The 12610-nt window shown below is 40.2% G+C and overlaps 2 protein-coding genes across 2 annotated transcripts in view; one reads left to right on the top strand and one right to left on the bottom strand.

Moving 5' to 3' along the window:
• WDR72 (WD repeat domain 72) overlaps positions 1-1895 on the bottom strand; it is a 190930-nt gene extending 189035 nt beyond the window's left edge. Inside the window, 1 exon segment of the mRNA XM_032481155.1 lies at positions 1708-1895. The gene's annotated coding sequence lies outside the window, so the exon portion shown is untranslated.
• Positions 1896-2018: 123 nt separating this feature from the next.
• Positions 2019-12610, top strand: part of UNC13C (unc-13 homolog C) — a 638789-nt gene continuing 628197 nt past the window's right edge. The window contains exons 1-2 of the mRNA XM_032481154.1: positions 2019-2159; positions 2514-2673. The gene's annotated coding sequence lies outside the window, so the exon portion shown is untranslated. The remainder of the gene's footprint in view (positions 2160-2513; positions 2674-12610) is intronic.

Below are 12610 nucleotides of genomic sequence, written 5' to 3'. Positions count from 1 at the left end.
CTGTACACCAGAAACTGATACAGCATTGTAAACTGTCTATACTTCAATAAAAGGACTTGCTGAGTTAGTTTAGGTACTTGCCAGGACTTCAGAGATGGTCTGGTATGAGAACTCAGTGCACATATTCTTTTAGTCTTTATCCCCACCTCATCTCCTTGCCTCCAACTCAGTCTAGAGCAGAATTTAATCTAAAAATGTTATAACTGGGCAGGGAATCTACACATTCAGAACAGTGCTCTAGAGAGATGTCCTTTATAATGCAATGAGTTATAAATAAGAGATGCTGCATATGGTAACATTACTAAATAACAGAAAGAATAAGTGAATTGTCAAGCCACAAATATATCTGAATGCAGCAACCTTGAAACTTAGAAATATTCCTAATACCATTAATTTCCAAGGTTCCATGGAGTTCTTTAATAACTTACATACACTTCTATTCCGGTTGCCCTCTATAAACTAAAACCTTAGATACCTAAAGTATTCACTTCACTGGATAGAAACCATTAATGTAAGATTTCACACACAGGGAGAGGCTTAACAGTTGATATTTTATTGGTAAAATAGTTTTAATTTTAAGATATCCTCCCCAAAAGGTGAAAATATTGGAATTCAACAGAGGCCCAATTTTCAGTTTAAAAAATAATAATCACTTTACTAGAGCATTTCATGGAAAAATTTCCCTTTCTCTTACAATCTTTTGCATTCTTCACAGAAAACACTGTTGGTGTGCTTTAATATTGAAGGAACTAAAGGAGGGCTAAGGAGCAAACGTCACGTGACCAAATTAACCGCGAGTACTTGCAGAACAAAAGAGGTTGCTTTCTTCTTTCCTGTTCTTTAATAGGTGAGAACTAGGGAGGGTGGAGTGTAACCACACTGTGTTGAGGGGTGGGAGGGGTTGGGCGGGGGTAGGAAAAAGAGTGAAAGAAACAGAAGTTTCTAAATCTTTTCTTCAGGTAAAAATATTCCCAACAGGTGACCTAGTCTCCAAAGGTGACCTTGAACTCTTTTACCATTAAAACTACTAGGGGGAGAAAGAAAGTTAACGCTGCTGTACAGTAACATTCTGTTCGCATCTTAGCTAACAGTTGAGAAATGAACATATAAAAAAAGTTTTTTAAAGAGATAAACCCAAACATGCTCTAATCAGGGAGGAGGGTGGAATAAGGAAGCCCCCATCTTCAAGGGAGTGTTATTAGTACTTCACCTTTTGCAGATTTTCGTCAATGCAGACCTCACCCCCTATATTTTCCTGTCCCAGGTCTAACTTCACAAATGACAAAAGTCTTGTGTCCGCAACCTTTTTTGCTGGCTTAGCCGCAGGCACGCAACCAGGAAAGTTTTCACCAGATCCTATGCTCCAAGCTGTCACACCCTCGCCAGCCGGTGTCCGCCGGATCTTTTCCCGGGCTGCTGGAGTCAGCTTAATGAATTCAACCGACTCCTGTCCCATAGAAGTTGGATTTTCGAGTCCCAAGAAAGTCTCAATAGTGAATGGCGAATCTCTTAAAAGTATCTGGGAGCAGACTCTGCCCAGGACCACAGGTAGGAATACCAGGGTCCTCACCAACACCCCGCCCTCCCCTACTCTAAAGGACTAATTTGACAAGTACATGCCTGCGGTTCCTACTGATGGGACATCTGGAAAAGACAGTAGAAAACTTGGAGCAGAAAGAGGCTATAGCAACTGATACTCGCGCTCACCTTCTTTCCTCGCCCTCAGTATCCAAACCCCCGGCCTGAGGGCGGGAAACCGAGCGGAGGCACGAGCCTGGGGCAGTCAGACACTCGCGCCTGGGACACGGGAGCCCGAGCCCACGGGGCGCCCGCCTTACCCGAGCCTGGCTGCGGCGAAGCAGCAGAGGCACAGAAGCCTGGCAGCTGGGTAACCGGACTCCACGGCTGCCACTTGGGACTGCCGGCCACGCCCCGGCCACGCCCCAGCCCGACGCCACGCCCCGGGACCGCGTCCCCGCTCCCCCCCTCCCCCCACCCCACCCCGCGCTCCGGCTTCCTCCGGCTGCAGCCGCCCGGCTGTCCCGCCGCTCCCTCCTCCCTCCCTGGCGGAGGCGGCTGGAGCGGGCCAGCCCGCGGGCATCGAGTGCCGCGTCCTTCCAGGGCTGGGCAGAGTTTGAGTTGAAGTGAGGAAAATTAAGGTAGGCCAGGTGACCTGGACCCTCGCCCGGCACCAACAGGGACTGGGGACCCCAGGACCTCTGATGAGGGAGGAGAGGAAGTTGCCCTGGAGACCGCCTCCTCCCCGCAGGGGACAGCGAGAGTCCGGGGTCTACACTGGGTGGAAAACTCACCGGGAAACCGGCGTCCTAACCTGCTGCGAGTGAGCCGAGTACGACAACTTGAGTGGGTAGCTGAGGAAAATGGGGTCGGTTTGTTTTTCACGGGCTTCTTAGTTTTTCCTCACAACCTGTGGGCAGCCGAGCCCTGGAGTCTCAGACTCCCGGCAGCACTTGGGGAGAGATTTTTCAACTACCTCCGTTTTTTTTTTTCAGTGACACTGGCCTGGCTTCCCAGATACTAAGAATTCTTGGCCAGGCCCGAGTTAGAGCACAAGTTTGAGGTCTCCTCTGAGGTCTCACGTCGCGTATCCTGGACTTCGGTGTGAAATCACTCTGAGGAGGATGCTCCTCTCATCTTCACCATCTCTGCCTGGTTAGTGCCTATTCTTGGTCCATCTGGAACATCACTCACCCCATGCAGGCTAGGTATTCCTCCCGTGCCCTCCCAGGACTCAAGACGCCTCACTTCCTCTGCATGACGCTCTTCACAACTTACTGCAGTTACTTGTTGCATGGCCTCCCCTGCTTGACTAGCAGGTCGGTGAAGACAGGAACACCAAATGTGTAGTAGATACATAATAAATACTGTTGACCGATGGCAGGCATCTAACAGTCGCCTTTGAAGGTGACCCCAGGGCCCAGTTCTTTAGTGACCTTTGCTCACCTGTCTTTAACTTCTGAGTCTGCACAATTTTATTTCAGAGTTAACATTCCCACCCCTACTGCCACTCCCAAGTCTTCATCCTACCTCTTGAGCAGAGGCTTCTCCTTCAGTCTTCTTAAAGATACAGGTATGGAAAGAGCCCTCTACTTGGTTCCTCTTGTCTCAGCTCTGCTAGCTGGCTTAGTGGTCTTAGTTGCCCTCAACCACTGTGGGTCTCAGATCAGAGCCTTTGATACTTTTAAGGCCCAGGAAAATGGGGGGGGGGGGGGGGGGGGAGGATGGAAAAAAAACTTCTTGTTTGAAAAAAATGTTAATAATATACAATGTTGATTTATCAGTCTTTATTGCAAGTGCAGTGGTTAACAATGTTGAACTTTCCAAGCCCTTTGATCTTGGAAGACAGTAGGGTTAAAGAAATCTTCCCACTGCTTCATGTTCTGGAAATGAGAACTGGTTTATTGCAAGGAATCGTCCTTCCCCAGATGACTTAAACAAGACTTACTGATAAGACTTACCTTGTTTATCTATGACACAGACCGTCCAAATTCCCATTCCTTGCATCATAAATGATTAGCTGAACTGTTTGTGCTCATTAACCAGTCTGAACAAAATACCTGCTATTTTGACTTGATCAAACTTTAGTTAGGCTTCTCTCTTTCTTACTGGTCCTGAACTTTGACCAGTTCTCAGCCTGAGCCCACATACAGCCCTGCCTTCCAATTCCCTGAAAATAGGCTTTCCCTTCTCTACTATAAGATTATGCCACTCCAGCTCATCCCAGTTCCCCACATCCTGTTATGTCCATTGTTTATTCCTCCATAGAAATGACCTTTTCCACCTAACCTTCCAAAGGCTTGCAGATATAAGGATCAAATCTTTTTCCCTGTAGTGATACCCCCCACCCCCAATTGCAATAGTCTCATAAAAAATTATTTTGAATGAAGTCTCTCATTGCCTTGCTTTTTTATCTGACCTTGTGAAATGTAATTTTTAATACAGGCATAGCTCAGAAGTATTGCGGGTTCAGTTCCAGACCACTGCAGTAAAGGGAGTCACATTTTTTCGGTTTTCCAATAAGTATAAAATTTATGTCCACACCATACTGTAGTCTGTTAAGTGTGCAATAGTATTATGTCCAAAAAAAAAAAAGCAAAGTGCATACTTTAATTAAAAAAATAATGCTCTTGGAAAAATGGCACTGACAGACTTGCTCCATGCAGGTTTTTATAAGCCTTTAGTGTATAAAAAAAACACAGTGTCTGTGAAGCCCAGTAAAGTGAAGCACAGTAAAAGGAGGTGTGCCTGCGTTGTTTATGAGGGAAGGGCCCCCAAAGCAAAAGTGCCCTGTCTCATTCCTGGCTGTAAAATGGAGAAGTTAGATTATATAGAGCAAGATCTTTTTTGGCCCTAAAACTAGTGAATTCAGAAGCTGAATTTCTGAAGAAAAGCAAGTCAGACCTTACAGGGCTCAGCAGGAGGAGCACACTGGCACTGGAGGTGGTTTGTTCGGCAAGCCTGGTGGTGTTGTTGCTGTTATTTTTTAATTGAATTTGAATGTCACAGTCCTTGTCAGTCTCTATAGTCTTTACCATTTATATTACCTGTTTGGTCATCGAAGGCGTTGAAGTCTGTGTCCCTAGAATGCTTTGGTGTTCTCAGAAAAGTGCCTTGAATTACAGAAATACCTCCTCCCTGTCCTCCACTGCATCAATAGGGATCACCAGACAATGATGTCTGTTAATCTGTATACTGTAGGATTCAGGTGCTTGAATGAAAGGACAAATATTTCATTTATAGTTGAAATGTGTTTCTTTGGTGATAAGATACTATCCAGTGCCACCATCTCTCCTTTCTAAGCATTGAGAGATTTTTGCCAGATAAAATAAATATCCCTGGAGGGTGTATGGTAATTTAACTTCAAATCAGGATAGAGTCTCTGACATACGATAATAAAAAAAATGAAAAGAAATAATGCATAAGGATATTAGTTTGGTCAATTCTGTGAAATAATAAAAAATAACTTGTGATGGTTTTAATACATGTCCAAAACTTCTATAATACTTCTCCATTTGATGGCGCCTAATTCCCCACCCCTCGAGTGTGGGCAATATTTAGTGACTGGCTTCTAACACATAGAACGTGGTGGCGATGATGGAGAGTGACTATCAATGTACGTGGTAAAATGATATTATAACTTCCGCCGTGTTCTCCCTCTCTCTTGGATCTCTCTCTGGAGAAAGCCGGCTAACCTGTAGTTAGGACATGCAGGGAACTTTATAGAGAGGTCCGTGTGGTTAGGAACTGAGGTCTCCTGCCCATAGCCATTACAAAGCTGAGGCTCCCTCATGTGAAGATCCCAGCTGAGACATGACTCCTCCAGTCCCAGCTGACATCTTGACTGCAACCTGTGAGACACCTTGAGCCAGGCCCACAGACTTCAGCCTCTCCTGAATCCCTGACTCACAGATACTCCACTAAGTTTTGTGGTGATTTGTTACACAATAGAAGACTAATACGGAATTTATTCAAGAACCTTTCCTGATGTGGATGGGCCAAAGATGATAATGCTAATAATATCAGGCATTTTAGATTTTTCTGCATTATAACGTCTTCTGTATCTTCGCAAACCCTTTTGATAGGCTGAACTATGTGGACTTTTATCATTCATCTTAACTATCCAGAATTTGCCCCTGTTTTCTGTGTTTGGAGAGTCTGTGGGGCAGAGTCTGTATCTTCACGGAGAAGCTGTAAAACACTGCCTTTACTTTCTCTTTGATGCTCCATTATGCCCAGGACATGGACACATATTCTCAGTTGTGCCAATCAGATTCATAGCCCCAGACAAAATACATCCGGGTGTGGGAGGTGGCAGCCACAGCCACATCTGCTTCCAGAGGCAGCAGTGCAGTGCTTCCAGCGGCTGCACCCAGTGAAGAGCAGCAGGGGTATCGCTGTCTGTGCCCAGTGCTGGCGGCAGTGATGCCTCCATGGTACCAGTGCTACAGGACGATTTGGACTTTGTCATGATTGTGTAACGTACAAACTTAGTCTACCACTTCCTGAGAAAGATTCTATATCCTTTTATAAAATCCTTTTCTGCTTAGAATAGCAAGTATTGCTTTCTCTTGCACATAACTAAAAATCCTGACTGATACAGGCAGATACTTTCTTCATTTTGCGAATGAGAACATTGAAGACTAAAGTTGTTAAATGATGTGTCACTAGATAAAAAAGCAAGTGAGAGAACTGGAATACATTGATTAGTACAGACTGGGCTAAGCAAACATATTTAAATTTATCATTTAAAAGGTAAAGGATTTATATAATAAAAAAAAATTTTGATAATGACTCTTCTTTAAACCAGCCACTTCTCTGCCCTGCCCCATATATTAAGTGCCAGTATTACAGCACTGAATCCATTATTGCTTCAGAAATGGACTGTGCTCTTCCAGACTTTCTTGATATTGTGCAGATACTTCTTCCTGCAAATGCTTTTCTCTGTCCATCCCTGCCTCCCACACATTTTAACAAATTTGCCTCTTCTGACTTCAAAACCCAGATTTAGTGATGATTCCTCTTTGCAGCCTCTTCTGAGCCCTCAGGAAGAGGTAATTATTCCCACACACTCCTCATGCTGTCTCAGGGTTCTATTTCTATGCATGACAAAATGCTTACTAAGCTTGTTTATCTGTGTGAGCAACCCCAGCATATCCCAACAGAAGAAACAGAAAGGTTCCACACTCTGCCCAGCCAAAGGAGAACGTCTTGAAAAAATAGCGGGCTTAGAACAAAGTCTGCTTATTGAACAGGGACCCTAGTGCTTTAATGCCATCAGCTGTAAGAATGCTGAAAACTAAGTATATAATCCCATGTAAGACACTGGGGACATTTTCCCAAAATAAAATTGAATGATTCTAGAAAAGTCTTCAAGAAAATGACATTTGAAAATTTCTCAAGTAAATGAGTAGGTTCCCATCTGACTATGAAGGTCACTACTTGACAAATCTAACCCTTATGTGAAGAGTATCCACTTGGATTTTAATACCTTACTTTTACATTTTGATAAGAAGACAAAAGATCACCAAAATTATGTAGAAACCTCCAATATGAGGGAGATTAAAACATATCCATTTGAAAATGGAAAAGGAAGAGACAGACAATTCAAGGAACAGAATAAAATTTCAAATAATATTCTCTGGGAAAGGAAAAGCTGAATGCATTTTAAAATTAACACTGAGGCACTATATTTTAAAAAGAAACAAAGAATGAAAAAGGTCTTTTGAATTCAAACAGTACTAAAATACACACTTTAATAGAAAGGTTGAATAATAAAGTTAAGGCAATCTTTCTGAAGGTAAATAAAAATGATAAAGAGATTGACAGTGGAAAAGAAAGGAGAACTAGGAGATGAATCCCGACTTCCAGGACCTTACCAGTCATCCCAGAAGAGAGAACAGAAATGTAGAGTGTGACTGATCAACCAAAGAAATAACAGAAGAAAATCTAATAGAAATAAAGGACATAGACTTCTTGATAGAAAGAGCCTCTTTGAGTGCCCAGAGAATAAAAACAAAATCTTTTATGCAGATGTTTATTGCAGCTGTATTCATAACTAGAAATAACTCAAATCTCCTTCAACTGATGAATATGCAAACTCTGATATTTCTGTATATACCACAAGGGAAAGACTATTGTAAGAATTCCCTCTGAAGTATGACATTGATGCAATACCAATAAAAATCCCATCAGAAGTTTTCATAAAGATTGACAAACATTTGAATTTATCTGAAAAGGCGAATGAACTAGAATAGTAAACAATTTTGAAAAAGAAGAACAAATTTGGTGGACTCACAAAACTTATTATCAAACTACAGTAACACTACACTATAGTGGTGAAAGGAAACACATAGAGATCAGTGAAACAAAATAGAGGGTCCAGACACAGACCTGCACAGGCATGGTCAATTGATTTTTTTTTAAAGGTGCAAAGGCAACTGACTGGAGAAAGGATAGTATTTTCAACAAATAGTCCTGTAACTGTTATCATCCACATGTTAAATGAATGAGTGAACTTCAATCTATGCTTTGCACCTTATACAAAAATTAACTCAAATGGATCACAGATATAAATCTAAAACATAAAACTATTAATCTTCTTGAAGAAAACATTAAGGGAAAAATCTTTGTGATCTTGGATTAGCAAAGATTTCTAGATATGATGCCAAAAACATGATCCATTAAAGTTAAAAAAATGGAAAAACTGGACATTATTAAAATTAAGAATTATGGAAACACTATTAAGAGAAAGTAAAGAAAAGTCACAGGCCTGGAGAAATTATTTTCAAAATTATCCGATTGAGAACTTGCATCCAGAATATAAAATAAGCTCTCCAAATTTAGTAACAACTGAAATAACAACTGAATTAAAAAATGCCAAAAGATTTGACTACTTCAAAAAAAAAAATTACGGATATAAAGTGAACACATGAAGCATGTTCAACATCAATTAGGTACTAAAGAAATGAAAATTAAGCCACAATGGGATGTCAGTCACCCTCTGTAAGAATAACTAAACTTAAAAAGATACAACATTGCCAAATGCCAGTGAAGGTGAAGAGAACCTGAAATTCCCATACATTGCAGGATTGCAAAATGGTTAAGCATTTTCTTACAAAGTTGAACACATACTTATTTTATGATCTAACAGTCCTACTCCTTGGTAGTTACTCAAGACAAATGAAAACTTACGGTCATGCAAAATCATGTATACAAATGCTTATCACAATTTTATTCATAATGGGAAACAACTCAAATACCCATCAACTGGTGAATATACAAACTCTGGCCTATCCATGTTGAAATACTTCTCAACAATAAAAAGAAATGAAATACTGATACAGGCAAAAAGGTGAATGAATCTCAAATGTATTATGCAAACTGAAACAAATCAGCCATTCTGGAAAAGGCAAAATGAGAGGGACAGAAAATATATCAGTGGTTGCCAGAGGCATGGGATAACTTTGTAGGATAATAGAACTGTTCTATATCTTGATGTGTTGGTGATTATGTGACTGCATCTGTTTGCCATTTTTAAATAGAACTATACTTCAAAAAATGTGAATTTTACTGTATATAAATTTAAAAAGATAGGAACTTAAAGAGTCATTCACTTAACCATGTAGAAAAAAATAGAAAGGCTAGAGTATGTTTTATTACCAGTGTAATAACAGCTGATCAAAAGACTGCACACACTTTTGTGCCTGGATAGGTCAAGGGTAATATTCAGGAATATCATATCAAGATGGTATTTCAAAAGTAGAAAAAAAATTGGGCCAGATGCCTCATTTGTACAATCTTTACAATATTTATTTGAAATTATTTGCAATTTTTGTGCCTCAGGAGATAATCCCAGGGTCTTCCTACAGCAAATACTTCCTTTTCTTAAAAGCTAAAATTGCATGAAACTGAAGAGCCAGAGATTTGTAATTTGTGAATTCTGGGCCTGCCACTCACTATGTGACTATAAACAAATTATGCAATTTTCAGGAAGATAATAATTTTTCATCAGTGAGGGTATAAGTTCTCTGTTAAGTATAAATGCTATGCACATGTGAGATGGGAGGATTATTGAAATAATTCTGTCCCTGCAGAAGTAGGTACAGATATGAAGCCTCTCTCCTGTCCCCCCAGCCTCCTTGCTCTCTCATTCTGGCTTGCTACTAGATGATCAGGTGACACACCATCCTTCTGGTGACCAGCACTAGAACTGCAGACATAATGCCTAGAGAGAGGTACCTTGTTCTTCAGGGCAGGGGCTCTCTACTTTATCTGTAAGACTAAGATCACAGTGTTACATGTGAATTTTCACTGATAAGGGACTCTCCTGCCATTGAGACCACGGAGACCAACTGACCTTGAAAGGCTTGTTAGGAATCCTTGCTCTAAGCACTTCCCTAACTTGAAGATTTTATAGGTCAGTAAAATTTCAAAGAAAATGAGAACAAACATAGGATTGCCTATTTTCGTTTTGCCAAATAATAGCCTTAAAAATAAAACAAATTCTGAAATCCTTATCAAAGCAAAAGTAAAAACATACCAAGTTACATTATTATGAAGTTAGTTACCCAATACCAAGAAGAATAAGCAGTTTCTAAAAACTTCCAGAGAAAATAATAAAGATCACCTGCAAAGGAAGAAGAATAACTGTCTTGGACTTTCCTGTAGCAATGCAGGATGCTAGAAAACAATGTATCAAAGTCTTCAAATTTTTTAGGAGAAATGATCTTTAAATTAGAATTCTGTACCCAGCCAAGTTATCAAAAAGTTGTAAGATGTTTTATATATTTGTAAGAACAAAATGGTAAACCTCCCATACACACCTTTTAGGAAGCTGTGAAGAAAACCTTCAGAAAAACAAAGACATTAACCAAGAAAGAGGACGGCATGACAACTAGGAGTAGAAGGAACAGAAGAGTCAACATGAAAAGAAGTGAAGGGAAAATTCGGTGTGAGACACATGCACAAAGCCCAGGAAGAGCCAGTCTGTATTGGAGTGGGGAAAAAGGGTGCAGGAGACAGTCTCTAGAGGAGAAAAAAAGTGCAGTAGATGGATTATTTGATACGAATGAGCTTTTGAAAAATGACTGATAGACATTTGTTGGATCTGCTTGAGCACTAGAGGATAAAAAAGGACTAAAAATTTAAGTGAACACAAAACCATGTAATGGTACTTTTTTTTGGTACAAAAAAACCCCATTATTTGAAATGAAAAGAAAAAATAGCATTTACAATGATAACAGCTAACATTTATGTGCAAAAAATTGTAAATAAAATTCCCTTACTTGAAATTTGCTAGAAGACTGTAATGGACATTTGTTCTATTTTTGGCCTTCCCAACCTCTTGAAACAGTCTTCCTGTTTGGAGGAAATTTCCCACTCTACCAGTTTCTACATTCCCAAAGGAGAAGGCAAAACTTTTCTTGCCCAGCTTACGTTGTAGAGAGGGCGCAGGTATGTGATCTAAGCTCACCCATCAGCTGCACCCACAGGAGACATAGAGTAGTATAGAGGTTGACAGAGTAGATGCCTTGCAGAATTTAGCTATGTTGGTGGCGAAGACCTCCACTCCCAGATGCAAAGATGGCAGTGGCTCTAGTGACAGGATCCAGGGCCTGAAGCAGTGGTGAGATTTCTGCTGCCTGTGCCCAACAGTGAGGGCAGTCACATTTTCACAGAACAGTTCTAAACTATTGGTGGTTGTCCTCAACAGTGCCCACGATATACTTTAATAAGTTAATTTTCTGTGAAACTTCTAGGGTGGCTTTATGTCGTTTACAACTAAACCCCACAATGGATGATAAGAATTTTGCATTTAGTGTTGACATTTCACATGCATTCTTTCACTAGATTATAATCCCATAAACCAAGATGATGTAATATGAGAACTATGATAATACCTGGCAATGGCAAGTATGTGTAGAATTTTAAACAGTGTCCTTCTAATCAGTCATGGGAGAGAGAAGTCTGGGATTTATAATTTTTAATGCTATTCAGCTAAAGCCCTAACTATAAAAAGTGTAGAATTTTTAACATTGTCAAGTGCAACATGACATTTTATCCAGGAGAATGGACTTCTGTGTGTGTGTATGTGTGTGTGTCTGTGTTTTCTTTCCTGAACTGACAGTGAGACTGAAGATCCTTGGGTGACTTTTAAACAAGTTATAAGCCTGTGAAATGAGGAGCTTTAAAAAAAATGATGGCAGGTTCTTGATTATAGCAGGTGCCATTGAGCAACCACTATAATATAATATTTTAGATGAAAAGTAACATTGAGACAGGTTATTTTTCCAGCACTTGATTTCAAGGTCAAATATATTTCGTCTTACTGTTTTGGAAGTGCCTACATTGAAAGGAAAATGAGAAAAGACAAATGCATTTTTATGATAGAACTCTAGATCTTAAAAAAGATAGATATTGAAGCAATTTGAAGTTGTTCTATAACAGTGACCAAACCTAGTTGTTTTCCATGCTCTAAATGCTTCATACAAAAGCAGAATAATTACCTGAGACAATGCTGTAGAATGAACGACTCAGAGGCACTTTGGATTTTGCAGTCTCCTTGTGAATTCTGCCCAGATGTCTATATAAGTGATTGCAGCATTGTGTACTTACTCATCAGCAGATGGAAGCTTCCAGAAGAAAAACTGGCCCATAGATTTTAGCACACTCTGACATGAAGGGAAGGTTAATTCCCAGAACTTAATTATGTTAACATCCCAGAAAGGGTCAAGGAACAGAATAGTCTCTAGTTAGTATCCTAGTACTACGTATATTATCTGGAGAGAATCAGTTCACGAATAAGGACTGAACTCCAACTTATAATGGCAACAATGCCTTAGTTTGGAGAGTGCTTCTTCAATAAACTTTCACACATTATTTTAACTGATACAATGAAAGGACAATACAGCAGAAATGAAATACACAAGCAGCAGAGAAAGGACATGGCACAGAAATCATTTGCTTTTGACTTTGCATTGCTTTTGGCAATTCTGCATGATGTCATTTTGAGGTAAACCCTTGTTCGCATCCTAAGAAGCTGTTTTCCTTTGGATTCTCTTTTATGGCTTTAGTCCCTTTAATTGAACCC

The sequence above is a fragment of the Camelus ferus genome, chromosome 6, assembly GCF_009834535.1.
Source record: "Camelus ferus isolate YT-003-E chromosome 6, BCGSAC_Cfer_1.0, whole genome shotgun sequence".
Classification (NCBI taxonomy): Eukaryota; Metazoa; Chordata; class Mammalia; order Artiodactyla; family Camelidae; genus Camelus; species Camelus ferus.
This window is presented reverse-complemented; position numbering and strand designations above follow the sequence as displayed.